Raw genomic sequence first — 17,212 nt, 5'->3', positions numbered from 1 at the left:
CCCTGCAGCTCAGCCAGGGAAAAGCCGTCAGCACCCTGAATGCGTGCTTTTCTCCGATGGACTGAGTTCAAAACAACCCAACTTTCTCCTTCTTCTGTATAAAATAAAATTCTTCTGCTTTGTTTGTGGGACTTGCCTATGGTTTTGCCATGGCTTTTTACCCCCCAAATTGCAATTCTCTGTCATTCCCAAATAAATTCATTTTTGCTGGAGAAATAACTATTTTATTTCTAAGGCCAACAACCTATGTGAGTGATCATTTTGCCAATTCTGGGCTTTATAAGGGGGTCGGTAAGCTTACCTCCCCAGGATGACACATGCCTTCAGAAAAGCCAGGTAGTGCATTAGGGCGACAGTTGCTAATTACAGAGTGGGCCCAAACAATGGATCAGAACAGTGAGCCCAGAAATAAACCCACACACATGCAGTTAGCTGGTTTTTGATGGCATGGCGGGGCGGGGGCGGGGGGGGTGTCCAAGAATACACCACGGGGAAAGGACAGTCTCTTCACCAAATGATGATGGAAAACTGGAGATTTACATGCAAAAGAATGCAACTTACACTATACACAAAAGTCAGCTGAAAATTGATCAAAGGCTTGAATGTAAGACCTGAGATGGTAAAACTCCTACAAGAAAACATAGGCCGAAATCTTCACGATATTGGTCTTAGAAATTATTTCATGAATATGATACCAAAAGCACTGGCCACCAAAGCAAAAACAGATAAGCTGGACTACAGCTTAGTGGAAGTGGAAAAGCTTCTCCACAGCACTGGAGACAACGAACAAAGGCAAAAGCAACCTACAGAATGGGAGAAGATATGTGCAAACCATATAACTGATAAGGGGCTAGTTTCCAAAATACTTAAAGAGCTCCCACAATTTAACAACGATGACAACAATAAAATCCCAAAAACCCAATCAAAACTGGGCCCAATACTTGAATAGAGATTTCTTCAAAGAAGACATACAAATGGCCGATGGGTCATGATCTTGTGGTTCGTGGGATCGAGCCCTACGCTGGGGTCTGTGCTGACGGTGTGGAGCCGGCCTGGGATTCTCTCTCGCGCTCCCTCTGCCCCTGACCCTCTCTCAAAAATAAATAAATATCAACATTTAAAACAAACCACACAAGTGTGAGCAAGGACGTGGGAAAATTAGAACCCTTGTACACTGTTGGTGGCAATGCAAAATAACGCAGCTACCGTGGAAAGCCATAGAGATGTTCCTCAAAAAATTGAAATATGGAGCTACCATAGGATCCAGCGATCCCACTTCTGGGTATTTATCCAAAGTAGTTTAAGTCAGGATCCCAATGAGATATTAGCACTCCTTTGAGGATGCTGGCCCCATCACAAGATGTGGAAACAACCTAAGTGCCCATAGGTGGATGAATGGATAAAGAAAATACACACAAAGGAATAGGATTTGGCTTTTACAAAGAAGGAGATTCTGCAGCATGTGACAGCATAGATGGACCTTGAGGACGTTGGGCTGAGTGAAATAAGCCAGCTACAGAAGGACGAAGACTGGACGATCCCACTTCCGCGAGCCATTTAAACAAGCCAGATTCACCCAACCAGGGGGTAGAATGAGGGTTGCCAGATGTTGGGGGAGGGGAAACAGGCAGTTGCTAATCAATAGGTGTGACATTTCAGTTATGCAAGATGAATAGGTCTAGACGTTGCCATACAACATCGTGCCTGTAGTTAACAAGACTGTATTGCGCACTTAAAAATTTGTTAAGGGGCGCCTGGGTGGCCCAGTCGGTTAAGCGTCTGACTTCAGCCCAGGTCATGATCCTGCGCTTTGTGGGTTCGAGCCCCGTGTCGGGCTCTGTGACTGCCTCAGATTCTGTATCTCTGTCTCTCTCTGCCCCTTCCCTGCTTGCACTCTGTCTCCCCAAAATAAATAAATATTAAACAATTTTTGTTAAGAGGGTAGACCCCATGTTAAGTGTTCTTACCCCAATAAAATTAAATTTTAAAAAATGTACATGCTGTTTTCTAAGTGACAGGCACGATTCTAAGGGCTTTACAAATGTGAATGTATTTCATCAGAAAACGATTGATGGTAAAGGCCCAGAGAGGTTACGTGGCTCGCCCAGGGCCACACACCAGGCAGTCTGGCTGCAGAGTATTTGTTATTTACGCGAACTCAGGGAGGACCGCTGGGGCTCATTTTTCTGACACCGCTCTGAATGCTTCTCACGTCAGCAGTGAGTCCCCAGCACCTGGGCCCTCAGGATTTACACCCGGACGCACGATGATCGACCACTTCAATGCATTTGCTCATCCAAGACTTGACTTTCCCAAAGACCTTGAGTGGTGGTTTTCAAAGTGTGGTCCCTGCACCAGTAACATTGGCCTCATCTGGGAACTTGATAGAAACATAAATTCTTGGGCCCCACCCCAGACCTGGCGGGACTATAAAACTTGTATAATTTTATGTCTATCACTTGGTAACCTTACCTTGGCCGGTTCCGGAAGGCAGGGCTGGCTCCCACGGAGTTCTGTTCTAGGACCGTCCTGAAGAATGTCACCTGAAATACCGATGTGTCTGGAAGAACATTTCTTCCTTCGTTGCCTCTGCCAACGTCAGCTTGTTCGTGATCTGATCTCCTGCCGGCTCCGCACGTCGCTATCCTGTAACCCTTCTCGAGACGGGACATGATATTTCGCACCACACTCACGACAACTTTTTCGGTGCCTTGCCCGCTACATCTGCTTTGGTCGGGATTCCTGTGAGATGGTTAGCGAAAGGCAGTGGAATGTTCCGTTTTCTCCTCAAATATACTTGAAGGCTGCGAGGCTCTGGGATCCTTCTTTGGCCAGGACAAGCGAAGCCTTCTGTTGCGATGGCCCCGTGCCTGACACCCTCTCGGTGCGTTCCATCGCCACCCCTCTCATCTGCGTGTTTATTTGTTCTTTTGCTATGCAATTCATTAATTGCCTTGTGGGATTTATCGAACAAACGTTCCCGGGCGCCTGCTGGGTTCCAGACACCAGGCAGCGCGCATCATCATTACTGACCGACGCCCACCGGATTGCCCGCAAGGGCTCAGTCCCTGCTGTGCAGAAGGTCGGTGCCCCTCTCGGGTGTCTCCTGTGACAGACTCACGCTGCCCTCCTCCTGTGGGTGCCTCCGTTGACATTGTCCTCCCGGCCTCCCTGTCTCCCCGCTGCCCCCACATGCCCTCCCACTTGGGTTGGATCGAAAGCTTTGAATTCTGAGTATTTCTTTCGATTCCTGGGGCATCAAATGGCCACTGCATGTTTCTGTTTGTTTGTTTGTTTGTTTGTTTATGTTGGGAACCGAACGTCATCTTCTGCTATTTTCGTCCTTGTTTTTAATTTGTGGTTAAGTCTGGCCATCTGGCCTATCATTTCCTGAAACCTTCCTGGCCTCTAAGCAGCTGAATGTCTGTCTCTCTGTTTTACCTTCCTATTGGCAGAAGTTGTCCTTCCTGTTACTAACAGAGCCGACACATCTCTGAATGTACGCCCGCACTTCCCAAAGGAAAGGAGAGGACCCTCCAGTGGGAGAGGAGGCAGAAAACCTGGGCAAGCCCCTCCTGGGAGCCAGCAATCATTCAGGAATGCCTACATCCCTGTCCTTTATCCTGAGAAAAAGTGGGAAGATAATAAAGAGTGAGACTTGCTATCAGAATTCACGCTAGGGGGTGCCTGGGTGGCTCGGTTGGATGAGCCAGAGACTCCGGATCCCAGCTCAGGTCAGGATCTCACCCTGTGGGAGTTCGAGCCCTGCAGTGGGCTCTAAGCATCATCTAATATCCCAACCATTGCGCCACAGAGAAGGGAACGGTCACCTGTTTTTAGATGCTTTAGGGTTTTTTTTTTCTCTTTTTAAATTAACTCCTTCCTGCATACCTTGCACATTCATATGGAATTGAAAGATGCTTATTAAGCACGCTACTTTAGTTGAGGAAGTGGCAGTGAACCAGACTGCAGAGTCCCGTTGTGTGACTACCCCGTCACCTTCCAGCGGGTAAAAGCCAGATACGTTAGTCTCGTGATTTGCGAGAAATAAAGAAACGTACCTTGATAGTAACGCTATTGAGAAGCGTTACGCAGAGAAGTGACATCCGGTCATGTGCCGGCAAATGAGTGCAGGTGGGGGTGGGGGGTGCGGTGCTGGGCTGAGTGGGCAGAAGGCCTCTGGGAGGGTAGCGTTCGGGCTGAGATCTGCACACCCAGCCCTGTGAGGAAGGAGAAAGAACATCCCAGGCCCTCTGGCTCACAGCTACACTGAAGGGTGGTGGGAAAGGCAGAGTGGAAGGGAACCATGCGCACAGAGGCGGATAGAGCCAGGTCACAGGAGGGTTTCTCGTCCAGGAAAGGAGCCCAGGGTTCGTGTACGTGGCGCGGACGCATTAGGCTAGAAGCGGAGGAAGGGCGTGACTTCATTCACCTGTTCAAAGGTCAGTGGAGGGTGTACTTAGGGCAAGGTGAGAGCCAGGAGGCCAGCAGGAGGATGCTTGAGTAGTCCAGGCAAGAGAGGAAGGGGGCCTGGCCTACGTGGTGATGGAGCGTGGTGGACAGATGTGGTCTTGGTTTTGGGGACAGAGTCATCTGGACTCTAGGTGAATTAGAAATGGAAGCAGGGGAAGGAGGAATCAAGTGTGACTTTTAGATTTAGTTCTAGAACTGGGCAGGCAGATGTGGTGCTGGGAATAGGGGGAGAAGCCTTGGGAGGGAGGAGGACTGAGGCAGGGTGGGGTATCAGGAGCTATGTTTTGGTCGCACTAGATTGGAGACCTTTGACAGACATCCAACTAGAAATGTCAAGTCTAGGGAAAGGGAAGGGTCACAAATTTAGATCTGGGAGTTGCCGGCTGATAGAGATGAGCTCACCTGATAAGCTTGCCTAAAGAGCGAGTGTTGACAGAGGGAGGATCTCAGAGCCAAGTTTTGGCTTTCCGACTTTAGGGATCAGAGAACTGAAGAAGCAACCAGACCAGGAGACTAAGAATGTGACCTCCAGTGGCAAGTGAAGGAGGAGACCGAGGGAGAATGGTGAGCTGGAAACCAGCAGGCTGTGTGTTACAGCAAAGGAAGGAAAGATTTCAGGAAGGAGGGAATATGGTCAGCCATGTTGGCTGAGGTCGAGAAAGATGGGGACAGAGAAGTGACCACATGTTTGTCAGCATGGAGGGCACTGGTGACCCTAACAAGTGCCATCGCTGTGCCGTGGTGGCGACAGGAGTCGAGCTGGAGCTGGCTGTGTAGACAGTGTGCAGTTAGCAATGGACAGGTGGGGAACCAGTCTGGTGGAGAGTTTGCAAATATACTGACTCACAGCTCTTTTTGTAACTTGGCATTATATAAACCACCACTCTATTAGTCACCAAATTTGTTCGTTTTCACCCTTTTGGAAGTACTGTATAGATAATCCATTTAGCTTCCTATTTAAAAAATTGTGGTAAAACAGGCATCACATACACGTTACCGCCGTAGCCACTTTAAATTGTACTCTCATTGCTGTGTGACCATCCCACCAGAATTTTTTTCATCTTGCAGACCTAAAACCCTGTACTCGTCCATTAAGTCCCAAGTGCCCCACCCCACCCCGCTTCTACAAAGATTTTGATATCCAGATAGATCTCCCTCCCAGACCGATGATACTACCTACTGTGGCCATCAGTAAAACACCCTTCACGACTTAGGATTGAGAGGGGAGAAAGAAGGTTGACCTACGATGACTGATGACCCAAAGCCTGAGTGTTCTCTCTGGCTCAGTGCGTTTGCGATGCTTGGAGAAGTCAACAGCTAACAGGGCGCAAGCATGGTCCAGCGCGTGGTGAAACGTTATACTTGAGGGGTTTGCCCCTACTGTTTATTTCTGTCCTTACTGGAAAACCAGGCATCTATGTGGGAAGAAACGGGAAAGGCGGTTATATGACAAGTGTGCGTTCAGTCAAGGGAAATGACCTGCAAAGTTCCAGGCAGGTCAACTCGACGGGTAGGTGGGATAGTTGGTGGAGAAGGGATGTTGAATGGTAATATTGCAAATTAAAAAACATAGCAGCAACCATTTGTTGAGAAAATACTATGTGCACAGACCTAAGTACCATCGTGTACAGTATTTCTTCATGGAATCCTTCCAACAAGCCAGCACATAGGTACTTACTGTGAGTACCATTTCATGGATGAGGAGACCGAGGCCAGGAGAGGTTCAATATATTACCCAAGGATATGTAGCCAGAAAGCGGTAGAACAAGGCCTCAAACGAGACTGTGTGCTCTTAAACCAAGTTCCCTGTAATGCCTTCCAAGGCAACTATTTTTTTTTCTTTTAAGAAATTTAGGAGACCCCAGCTGCCTATGAATTCTGCTTGAATATACATTCTGCAGACCCTCATATTCCAACATTGGCCCAGTAGAATGTTCGCTGAGACCTTATAAAGGTGCTTTCCATGCACCAATGGGTCCCAAGAACTTTACCTGTAGCAAGGCAGATCTGAAGGGCCAGTCACTTTCTCCTTTCCAGACCATTGTGGGATAGCAGATAAGGTAGTTCTCGCCCCCACCCCATCCAGGATGGTTTGTGAATGCAAATGAGGGGCAGAGGAAGAAGGGTGAGGAACCCCCAAATTCTGGCCACACCTCTAACCCTGTGAGCGGAGATACCCATCCACAGGGTGTGAATGCGTCCTGAGCCCATGGAGCTTCTCCTGGGAAGAGCTCTTGTCTCTAACGGTGCTGCATTAAGGGACCTTCTAAATATATAAGAAGTCTCCCCCCTTCTTTCCCGTCTTCTGGAAGTTAGGTTCTTTCTTCTTACCTCTGGCCCTGTCTCCATCAGGGTCCACCTCCCGAGCCACACTCACTGCCTCTGTGCTGGCAACGTCCACGTTACAGGGGACCACCACCAAGTTGATGGTCTGTTGCCCCTGGATGTATGAGTGCCTTGATCTGATGACAAAAAAAAAAAAAAAAAAAAGAAAAAAAGCACACAAAGGAAGAGTACATCTCTGGGCATCCAACAATACGGCCAGACAGGTGTGATGGTGGAAAACTGGTAACTGAGACCATGACCTGGTTTTCATGCTCCTGGGCGTTGGCTTGGCCAATCCCTTCCACAGGAAGGCCTGCCCATCTGCCTTTACTATGTTCTCTGTTGATTTCCTACTTTTCTTCAAAACCCACCACTGGTGGGGTACCTGGTGACTCAGTTGGTCAAGCCTCTGACTCTTGATTTCGGCTCAGGTCATGATCTCACGGTTCTTGAGTTTGAGCGTTGGGAAGTCCCTGCACTGAAACTGCTTTAGATTCTCTGTCTCCCTCTTTCTGGCTCTCTCTCTCTCTCTCAAAAATAAATAAATGTTAAACTTTTTTTTTTTAACCCACCACTGGTATTTCTTCTTTCCTGAGGACTCTGCCTCCTGTAGCCAGACGAGACCTCTCCTTTTCTAAATCTCTCCTGTGATGCTTCTGAGATTATGCCTTCTAGGACAGTGTTTGTGTACGTGTTGTATTTGCCCCAAAAGCCCAGGGGTGCCTTTGTGACACGTCACGTGCCATCTGTGTCCCCATGCAGTCCCGCAGAGGTCCCCGAGCCACAGGTGCTCTGTGCCTGCTGTGATAGGATCTGATGCCAATAAATGTCTCTACATGTGCTCATTCCTAATATTAAATACTTTTTCTGGAGTCTGTTCTTGGAAGGGGTCACTCAAATTAGAGAAATCCAATAAAATTTCTTAGAATCTGCAGACAGAGAGAGATATGAGCAGATAAGCCTTACACACCAAATTTCAATAATGTTTTTGCCCACAGACAATACAAACAAACAAGGAAAGGCTGACATCTAGGGACATATTTTTAAAAATAGTTTGCTATAGGGGCGCCCGGGGGGGTCTCAGTCAGTGAAGCGTCTTCGGCTCAGGTCATGATCTCACGGCTCATGAGTTTGAGCCCCGCGTTGGTCTCTGTGCTGACAGCTCGGAGCCTGGAGCCTGCTTCTGATTCTGTGTCTCCCTCTCTCTCTGGCCCTCCCCCACTTGTGCTCTCTCTCTCTTTCTCAAATAAAAATAAACATTAAAAAATTAAAAAAAAATAATGAAATAAAATAGTTGCTCCAATTGACATGTGCTTTAGCTCTCATAATGTCCCATAAAATTATGTTAAGCTGCACACAGAAGATAATACCGCATAGCCACAAGTAGGAAATTTGCATCACATAAGCACAAGCTAGCATCATATAAGCAATTAAGTGCCGGGGTCAGATTAAGACGACAAATATAAACAGGCCAAATTAAGTCCTAACCATGGGAAAACTTCACCGAGGAAAGTTATAGTCGACTTCGGGAAGTGAGTTTTAACGCGAACCGTCCTTCAGTTAAAAGGCATCTTCTCGTTGGTCTTTATTCCCCCTGCTATCCCCATGCGTAGCACGCGGTCTGATGTCTGTGAGTGAACAGACCATCCAGTGTTCTCCACCTCAGCACCATGGACAATTTGGGATGGATGGTTCTTTGTGGCAGGGGCCCTCGGGTGCATTATAGAAAATCTAGCTCCATTTCTGGTCTCCACCCACAGGATGCCAGTAGCAAACCTTCTTTCCCAGGTTGTAATGACCATAAATGTCTCAGACGTTGCCATTGCCGACGTCCCTGGGGGTGAAGTAGGCTTGGGGTAGAGACCACTGTGTGAAACACATATCTTCCCGTGCATTTTGACAGGGTCTTGGGGAGTGGTAACTGCTCCCCAGAATGTCCGCCGGCAGAGAGAGACCCCATAAAGATCACCTTCTAGTCATGCATCAGTTACGGGCACTCATGGGCATTAGGTCCATTCCAGGGTCTGGAGATTCACTATTACGCACACAGGCACTATCCCTCAGGGGTTTGTGCCCCAGGAGGTAATGTAGACAACAGACACAAGGACCAGGTCCAGGGTATCGGGCATCCCGGAGAAGGTGGCATTTGTCAGAACTTCGAGGGAAATAGAGAACGTGCCACGTCAAAGCTGGGCAGGGAGAACGTTTCAGAGAGAGGGAAGAGAAGGTACAAGGACCTTCTGGTAGGTTCGAGGACCACTGAGGATTCAGGTGTGGCTGGAGTGGATGAGGGGTGGGGCACAGTGATGGGTGTGGCCAATGAGCGAGTGGGGCCAGAGCACATCAGACGCTGGATGCTTTTATTTGTAAGTTAATTTCTTTATTTTGAGGAGGAGAGCACAAGTGGGGGAGGGGCAGAGAGAAAGAGGGAGAGAGAGAATCTCAAGCAGGCTCTTGCTGTCAGCGCAGAGCCCGACACAGGGCTTGAACTCACCAACCGCAAGATCATGACCTGAGCCAAAATCAAGAGTCAGACGCTTAACTGACGGAGCCACCCAGGCGTCCTGGCCATTGGAAGCTTTAATGATGATGGGCATGGAACCACACTGGAGAGTGTTGGGGAGTGATAGCCTCTAACCTGTGCCCTGATAGCTCTGCCCCGTGCCCTGGGCACTGCTACCCCAGTCTCCTCCCCAACCACTCAGTGCAAGGGCAGGCGAGGCACACCAGGAGTCCTGCTGCTGCCCGCAGAGACCTAGAAGTCTCCCAAACTTCAGCTTGGCCCATTCCCAAGTTCTAGAAAGACTTGCCTGCAGTCCGATGTCCTGGGGCTGGTTTCCCACGGCCACGCTGGTGATGCTGGGAAGATCAATGAGGGTCAGATCCAGAACCTCAGGGAGGTGATCTCCAGCCTGATGAGCTCATGGCTGATGCTAACTCCAAGGCCAGCTATGGTGTTCTGGGCTGTGGAGGCCCAGAGACGGGAAAGCCAGCCTTCAGATTAATGACCCATCCGAGGAAAAGCAGTGGTAGGAGGCTCCAAATGTCTCTGGTGCTTAGAAAACACTTCACAGAAGCCTGGGGAGTGGTCTCTGAGGCCACTAGTGTGGCCATCAAACACAGAGGTAGCATAGACATTCACCTTCCGAAAGCCTGGAGGAAAACATACCGATACGTTCATGGTGGGGTCACAGAGGGATTCTGTTCTCTTTCTTTACCCTTCTTGATATTTGCCAGTGACCGTGGCAGTGGCTTAAAATACACCCACAAATTCTTCCACACTCTTCCCTCCGAAAGGTGAAACGTTGAGCACGAACCGGACATAGGGACTTCTGTCTAAAGATAGATATGGTGGAAGTGACCGTGTGGGACTAGCAGTAAATGTGTCATGACTGCCTCTTGCCTTCTCTTGCATGGCTCGCTCTGGGGGAGGCTGGCAGCGCCATCCTGAGGACACCGGGGACCGACGGAGATGTCCACAAAGTAAGGCACTGAGGCCTTCCGCTCACGGCCACGTGAAGAGCGGCTCGCCAGCCACAGTCGAGCCTTCAGCCGATGCAGACCCAGCCAATACCTCAACCATGGCTCCCCAGGGACCCTGAGCCACAGCCCCCCAGCCGAGACCCTGCAGTTGCTGACTCTCACATTGTGGGAGAGAACAAATTCTGTCTTTGAAGTCACCAGGTTCGGGATAATTTGTTATGCAGCAAACAGATAACGCACACAGGTATATACTACTTTTATGAGAAGATAAACACAGACACGCACACGCTAACACGTACACAAAAGCACGTACCAACACACACACATAAACGCACACTACGAACACACACAGTCAATTGTGTGTTTAGCACAGCGTGTTTCTGGGCGGCGTAGACACCCCTCTACTTCCCGATACTTAAGAAAAAGCCCATCTGTCTGCTTCCTGTCTGTTGGAAAGGGGGGGCCGATCGGAAGGCCGGTGGTCAGTCTGGAGCTAGGCAGACCCCTGAGAAGAGGGGACCTCCCAGGGTCAACCGCCGGCCACCCCAGGGTCTGCCGGAGGGAGGGCAGAGGAACTCAGGGAGCAGGACCCCTCGGCCGAACAAGATCACGTAAGCAGACATACCATGTCCGTAGTACCCGTGTCCCTGTTTAACACCACCTGCCACTTCTCTTAGGTCCTGGAATGTTTTGCAGGAATCCCCCTGCGCTGTCTCTTGGGGGGTAAGAGGTATGGAAGGAAGAGATGGAGAAAAGGAAGCAGAAGGAAAGCAAGATTATTTCTTCCCTTACGTTCATTTTTGCAAGTAGATTATTTCTGTAGAGTCTTCACTGGGGGTTCAAAGGACGTTTTGAGAACGGTATCTAATTTAGGGGATACCGAATATGTATCCCAGCCTACACGTAAATCATATACAGTGATGGGCATCTGGGCGGCTCAGTTGGTTAGGTGGCCCAGTCTTGATTTCAGCTCAGGTCATGATCCCGTGGTTTGTGGGTTCGAGCCCTGCGTCAAGCTCTGTGCTGACAGCCCGAAGCCCTCCCTCTCCTCAGCTCTCTCCCAAAACAGGCAAATAAACTTAAAAAATACTCAGTGATTCCATCCTGTGTCTCAGATTCCTCCTTACTGTGGAACCGATGGCGACCTTTAACCTGCGTGGGCGGGAAGGTCTACTTGTGTCCGGGTTCTATAAGCCGCCCATTGTCCTAAAAGTTTTAAAAAACAGCTATGTCATAGATAGGACAGAAACAATCTATAATAGTGCTCAAAAACTGAAAAAAAAATTTATCCTTGAGCTGGACTTGAGCCTTGTCCGTGGGCAGGACAGTTCCTGTTCTAGAGGATGGCCAAAGGACAGGGTCCCTGGGCCACAAGTCCGACGGCGTGCACACTTGGTAACAGAGACCCAAGTGTCAATAAAGTTGGCCCCTCAGTGCCGTCGGCAGGGACCTCCCGTCACATCTGCAAGCCAAGTCTCGGTGCAGGGGCGAAGGACAGACGTGGTAGTGGAGAAGTGACATGCAGATTTGGGCCCCGGGGTTCTCCACGAGAGCTTTGCAAAGCAAATCTCAAGGCCGGAGGGAGGAGACATAGACAGAGCTGAGAAAGTCCCCCCACCCGCCTCACTTCTGTCACCCCCTCCCAGCTGCCCGGCTCTGCACGCGCTTGGCTCGGCTGCTACTCACAGTGATGTCCAAGTGGCCTCAGGCCCAAGGGGGCACCAGACATGCCATGACGTGCTCTTGGGAGCAAGCCCCGTAGGTGAGCTGGAAAAAACGGGAGTCTTCCCCCGGGTTGTTTTTCAAAACCAGAAAAGGGACCAACGAGGATATTTTGTGCGCGCACACTCAGAACCAGGACTAATCCCGCGGAGCCCCGTGTTCGGAAGGGTCCCCTCCCGGTTTGCTGTCTGCTGTCACTATCTTGAGAGTCTAAGTCGTTTCGAACGAGGGGTCTTGCTGTTTTATTTTGCTCTGAGCCCCTAAGTCGTGTAGCTGGCTCTGCTCTGAGCCTGGTTTCTCAAACTCTGAGCGCACACGACCCATTTTGGAGCTCGGTTCAAGTCCAGATTCTGACTCAGCAGGTCTGGGGTGTTTTTTCCCAGCCATTTCTGCAAGTCTCCAGCAGAGGAGGTCACACTGAGGGGCCAGGGGCTAGGGGACACTCTTGAAACGAGATGATGTCCAGGATGGTCTAGGTGAGGGGAGGGCATCGATGGCAGAAATCAGATACGTGGGGCACGCGAGCCAAGGACAAGACAAGGACAGAGGTCATTGGTTACCAGCTCAGGTGTGGAGACATATGGACGATGCTCCCCAGTCACCTCGTCTCGTCCCCGTGGGTGTCCTCAGTCCTCAACACCTCCCGGCGTCCCTCTTCCTTCTCCTCTTGGAATTAGCCGCCGATCCGCCCAGGAACAGGAAGTGAGTCCTGGGAAATCTGGCCTGGAAGATCCTTCTCTGCCCAGCAGCCTTGTGGGGTGGTCATCCGTATTTGGGGGTGACCAAAGGACTGGGGGCAGGGCTTCTCCATTCCGGAGGGGGTCTCTCTGCTGAGCCGTTCGAGGCCCAGACACGGATTCTCAGGGAGCTGAGCGCGGGAAGCCACGGAAAGGCCTGGACCCCAGACGCTGTGTTACCGGTCACGTGGAGCCCCGCGTCCCACAGGGCCTGCTTTCATCATCTCCAGAGCAGTGCCCCAGGACAGCGGTGACCAGGACAGCCGGGAGTCCCGTGGGGGCCTTTCTCAGAGGAGGGCCAGCACATGGAAAAGCCTGGAAGGAAGAGGCAGCGGGCTCCCCGGTGGGGACCAGGCAGCAGACGAGGAGCCAGGACAGTGAGGGAGCGGCCATCAGAGCCTCACCTGCAGAAACCCCGTGCCTCCCACCTTCAAGGATCTCCTTCCTACCTGGGAGGCGTCCTGAGGACGGACTGTCCTGAGGACCGGCCTGAGGAAGCCGAGTCTCTCAGCACCAGGTCACAGGTCCTGAGCAGTGTTCCAAACACTCCAAGTTCACAGGTGCCTTGTCCTCTCACCCCCCAAGGGAGCTGCCCCAGTGTCCCCAGAGTCCTGGGCTAAAATTTCTGTCCCTGTCCAGGGCTGGGAGGTGATGGGGGCCTCCTGGACTGGGCGGGCACAAAGGAGCACAGGCCCGGGGACAGAGGCATCGGCAGGGGAGTGTCTCCAGGCCGACCGTGGCCACGTCCCCACGGTGCTGCTCTGTCCGCCACACGAGCCGGAGTTGCAGCTCAGTGTCTGAAGGCCCTCAGGACTCCTGGGCTGGAGTCAGGCCTCGGGCTTTGGCCACAGGACCTGCATTTGTCCAGGTGGCGGTTGAAGAAAGGGGACAGATGGAAATGTGGGGAGCAGGGGGATCCGTGCGTCTCCAAGCCCCTCACAGTTGCAGACGGTGGGTGCGGGGAGAAGGCAGCAAGAGCCAGGGCAAGAGTCTGGACGTCCGAAGGAGGGGGTTCAAGGGAATTCTCAGTGGGCAGTTTGCACAGCCGGAGCTCAGAAAGGCTGGAACCGCCCTGGGCTTCTTGGGGCCGGGCGTTCCTGTCGCCGAGTCCTGAGCACTGATGTATCCTTTGTATTGCTGGCCCTATAGGGGCGTTTATCATCTCCTCCAGCCTGGGGACATGCCAGGGGTCACATGCCTGCCACCGGCATCCAGACCCTCCATCATGTTGCCCCTCTCCCCAAAATGCCGACCCCGCGGCAGAGCAGAGGGACGACTGCCCCGGATCCTTCCTCTCTGGTGCATCACGTGTTCCGCCGGGCTGACCGGGATCTCACAGGACCCCCTGGGATCAAGGACTGGGCTGCCAGTGACCTGGAGGGAGCCCAGGCCGGGGCATCTGGCGAGGCAGCTGCTGTTGGGGGCTGTGCAGGATCTGGGCAGCCCACTGGGGTCCCCACACCCTCCTCTGTGCCCAGGGCGGGGAACGGGCCGGGCAGGACGGCGTCGGTGGTGCCCAAACCCTGGGTTCTGGTGGGGTCTGGCCTCTGACAGCACTGGCAGGAGATGGGACCAAGGGAAGGGACCAGGACGGAGCCTCCCCCAACCCACGGGAGGCTACTATCTCTTTCCTCCCTTTTTTCCTTTATTTATTAAATCGTAGACATACAAAATCACTTTTTTTTTTTTTAAGGAAAACATCGTGTCTTATCACGCTATGACCCTGGCTAATCGCTTTTTCCAAACACTGAGAAAATTCTTCGGAACGACTTCACACGGCACCTGAGACTTACAAGCTCGGTGTCATCAAAGACATGCATGCCACAGACCACTGGACAAGGTCTGGAGTCAGGGCTGGGCCATCAGTTTCCGGGCCCCGACGGAAACAGGCCCAGCGATGGCTAAGGATGCGAAAGGGGGTCAGAGACCTGGGGGCAGCCCAGGCCATGCCCGTAGACCCAAGCCTCCCGGGGCCAATGTCTGAAACGCCTGGTACCCCCGGGATGCTTCGTGGCCCGCGGGGAGAGCAGAGCTGGCCCAACTCTGCCTACCACTGCCTCTGGGGAGGGCGACCCCGACAGAGCGTCTAGCAGGAGCTCCTGCCCCAGCTCTGGTCCCCGATGACAGCGATGGTGGCCGGGGCCAGGTCCCGCTCCACACCCAGGGTCCGCAGGGAGCCGATGAGGTCAGTGCGGGGGCTCACCTTCTGCTCGTACTGGCTGTATAGGCCGCTCTCGGGCCCCGGAAGAGGCAGACCGGACTTCACGGCCTTGGCCTGTGATCAGAGTCCCATCATCATCCTTGGGAATTTGGGGCGGAATTTGTGCCTCTCCTGATGCTGGGCTGCAGACGGGAGGTGCATGTGCCTCTGGGAGGTCCCTGTGTTCTTGTCCCGCACAGGCTTTGCTTCTGCTGATGTGGGATGTCTGGCGGGGGAGGAGGCGTCTCACTGAGCAGGGAGAACGTACCCAGGGTGGGAGCTCCTGGCCAGAGGGAGGACAGGAGCCAGGCCCTGGGCTGCTGAGCAGGGGTGGGGTGGGGGGTGGGGTGGGGAGTGGGGTGGGTCAGCAACGGTCACAGTGATAATAGTTGCGGGGAGAGCTCCCAGGAGGGAGACCCCAGCACCTGGAAAAGAAGCCCCCATACTTGCTGCCCCAGAGACCGGGCACCCCTGCTGCATGTCAGAGGTGCCTGGGGGACTGTGGGGCACCAGCCGTACCGTTGGGGTTAGACCACGCTTGCAGGTTTATGGCCGCGGTTGGGGTGCTCGCCTCTGGCCGGCGCCTGGAACGCACCCTTCCTGAAGGTCCCCCTACGTGACTTACCTTTGCCTTCCGTTGGCCCCTGCTTCCTCCTGGCTGCTGAAGGTTCAGTGTCGGCAAGTTGAACTTCTTGGTGAGCTAAACTGGGTCCTGCCATCCCACCTGCCAGTCTGGGGGATACATCATGTGCCCTGCTGCTGTGCCGGATGGCGGTGGCTGTCGCTGGATGAGATTCATTTCTTTTTTTGCACATCATCAGGAAAAGAAAAAAAAGGAAACAGACTGCGCCTCGGGCACGGCCAAGAACCGTGGGCCTTAGGCATTAGCTGTCATTCAGTCCGAGCTGGGGGGTGGGTTCCCCGCTGCTCAGCACCTCCCGCCTCCTTCACGAGCTCTGCAAAGACACAAGTTGGCAGAGTGGCCCATTGTCCCCAGGCGGTCCCCTCCCAGGCTGGACCTTTGCCAGCCCCCCCTCGCCGGAGCCCACACAACCCACACACAGGGGAGACTGGCAGCCCAGCAAGGCCCCAGTCCGCAGGAGAGGCCGCCGCAGTAAACAGGGGCAGCTCACAGCTGGGGTCTCCGCGGCCCCCGGGGCGTGGGGACAGGGGCAGAGAACTTCCTGTCATGTATTGGTTTATTATGCTTTTAAATCCACCTGTTTACGAGTTACGGGAAGCTGTTTAGATCTAAGGGTGCGTTTACTTACATAGAGGAAGCTGTGTTAGGACGTCATCCTTGACATCTGTTGTCACTAAGCAGTCGCTCAGCAGCTGGCGGGCGCCACTGGGGACTTACGGATATAAGAATATATGGACAGGTGTGCAGAACGCAGCGGACATTGAAACTTCAAATGGCGAGAGTTTGTGAGGACCCACTGAGAGTGTTCCGTCTGGGCAAGGCTACCCTTTGCTGAGCTCGAAAGCTCTCTGCAGACCTGGGGGCACTGGCTTCTGGAGCAGAAGCCCCTCTTTGCTGGCAGGGGTGAAGGCCGTGCAGTGGCCCCTCCAAGGGGGCCGTCTTGCCCGCCTCCCCCCGCAGCTCTGCTCCCCAGCGCCATGCTCTGGAATCAGGGGACTTCTGCTCTGTGCCGGTGGCCGGACATCAGCTCCTGGTGGGCTAACCGAATCGACTCTTCTAAGAACCAACTTGTAGAAAGCAACCTCAACTAAATTTGGACTTTGTTTCTGTCCCCTTTGCTTGGACCGGTAGGGTAATCAATCTATCACTGGTTTGGAGTATGTCATTTCTTCATTGGCCTATTAAGAGATACCGTCCATGGGGCGCCTGGGTGGCGCAGTCGGTTAAGCAGCCAGCTTCGGCTCAGGTCATGATCTCATGGTTCGTGGGTTCGAGCCCTGCGTCGGGCTCTGTGCTGACAGCTCGGAGCCTGGAGCCCGCTTCGGATTCTGTGTCTCCCTCTCTTTCTTCCCCTCCCCTGCTCACGCTCTGTTTCTCTCTCTCTCAAAAATAAATAATAAACATTACAAATTTTTAAAAAAAGAGAGAGAGATTGTCCTGTATACTGTAGGCTCGTCCCCCGCAAAATATTTCTATAAATTGTAAGTCCTGAGTTACTGGCAAAGACAATGTGAGCCTCTGGGCATAACTCCGCATTTCCACAGAGGGGGTCGAACGTTCCTCTAGAGAGAGGTGGGCTCCGTGTCACTCGTGGCTGAGGACCAGACAGGAGACCATCAGGCAGGAAGA

At 52.5% G+C, this 17,212-nt stretch overlaps 1 pseudogene; it reads right to left on the bottom strand.

Annotated features, from left to right (window-relative positions):
- Nucleotides 1-742: 742 nt before the first annotated feature.
- On the bottom strand, nt 743-15,745 carry LOC124527321 (interferon-induced GTP-binding protein Mx2-like; annotated as a pseudogene).
- Nucleotides 15,746-17,212: the final 1,467 nt, after the last annotated feature.

The sequence above is a fragment of the Lynx rufus genome, unplaced genomic scaffold (assembly GCF_022079265.1).
Source record: "Lynx rufus isolate CCGP_SWC_20201006 ecotype Redwood Valley unplaced genomic scaffold, mLynRuf1.p SCAF_5, whole genome shotgun sequence".
NCBI lineage: Eukaryota > Metazoa > Chordata > Mammalia > Carnivora > Felidae > Lynx > Lynx rufus.
This window is presented reverse-complemented; position numbering and strand designations above follow the sequence as displayed.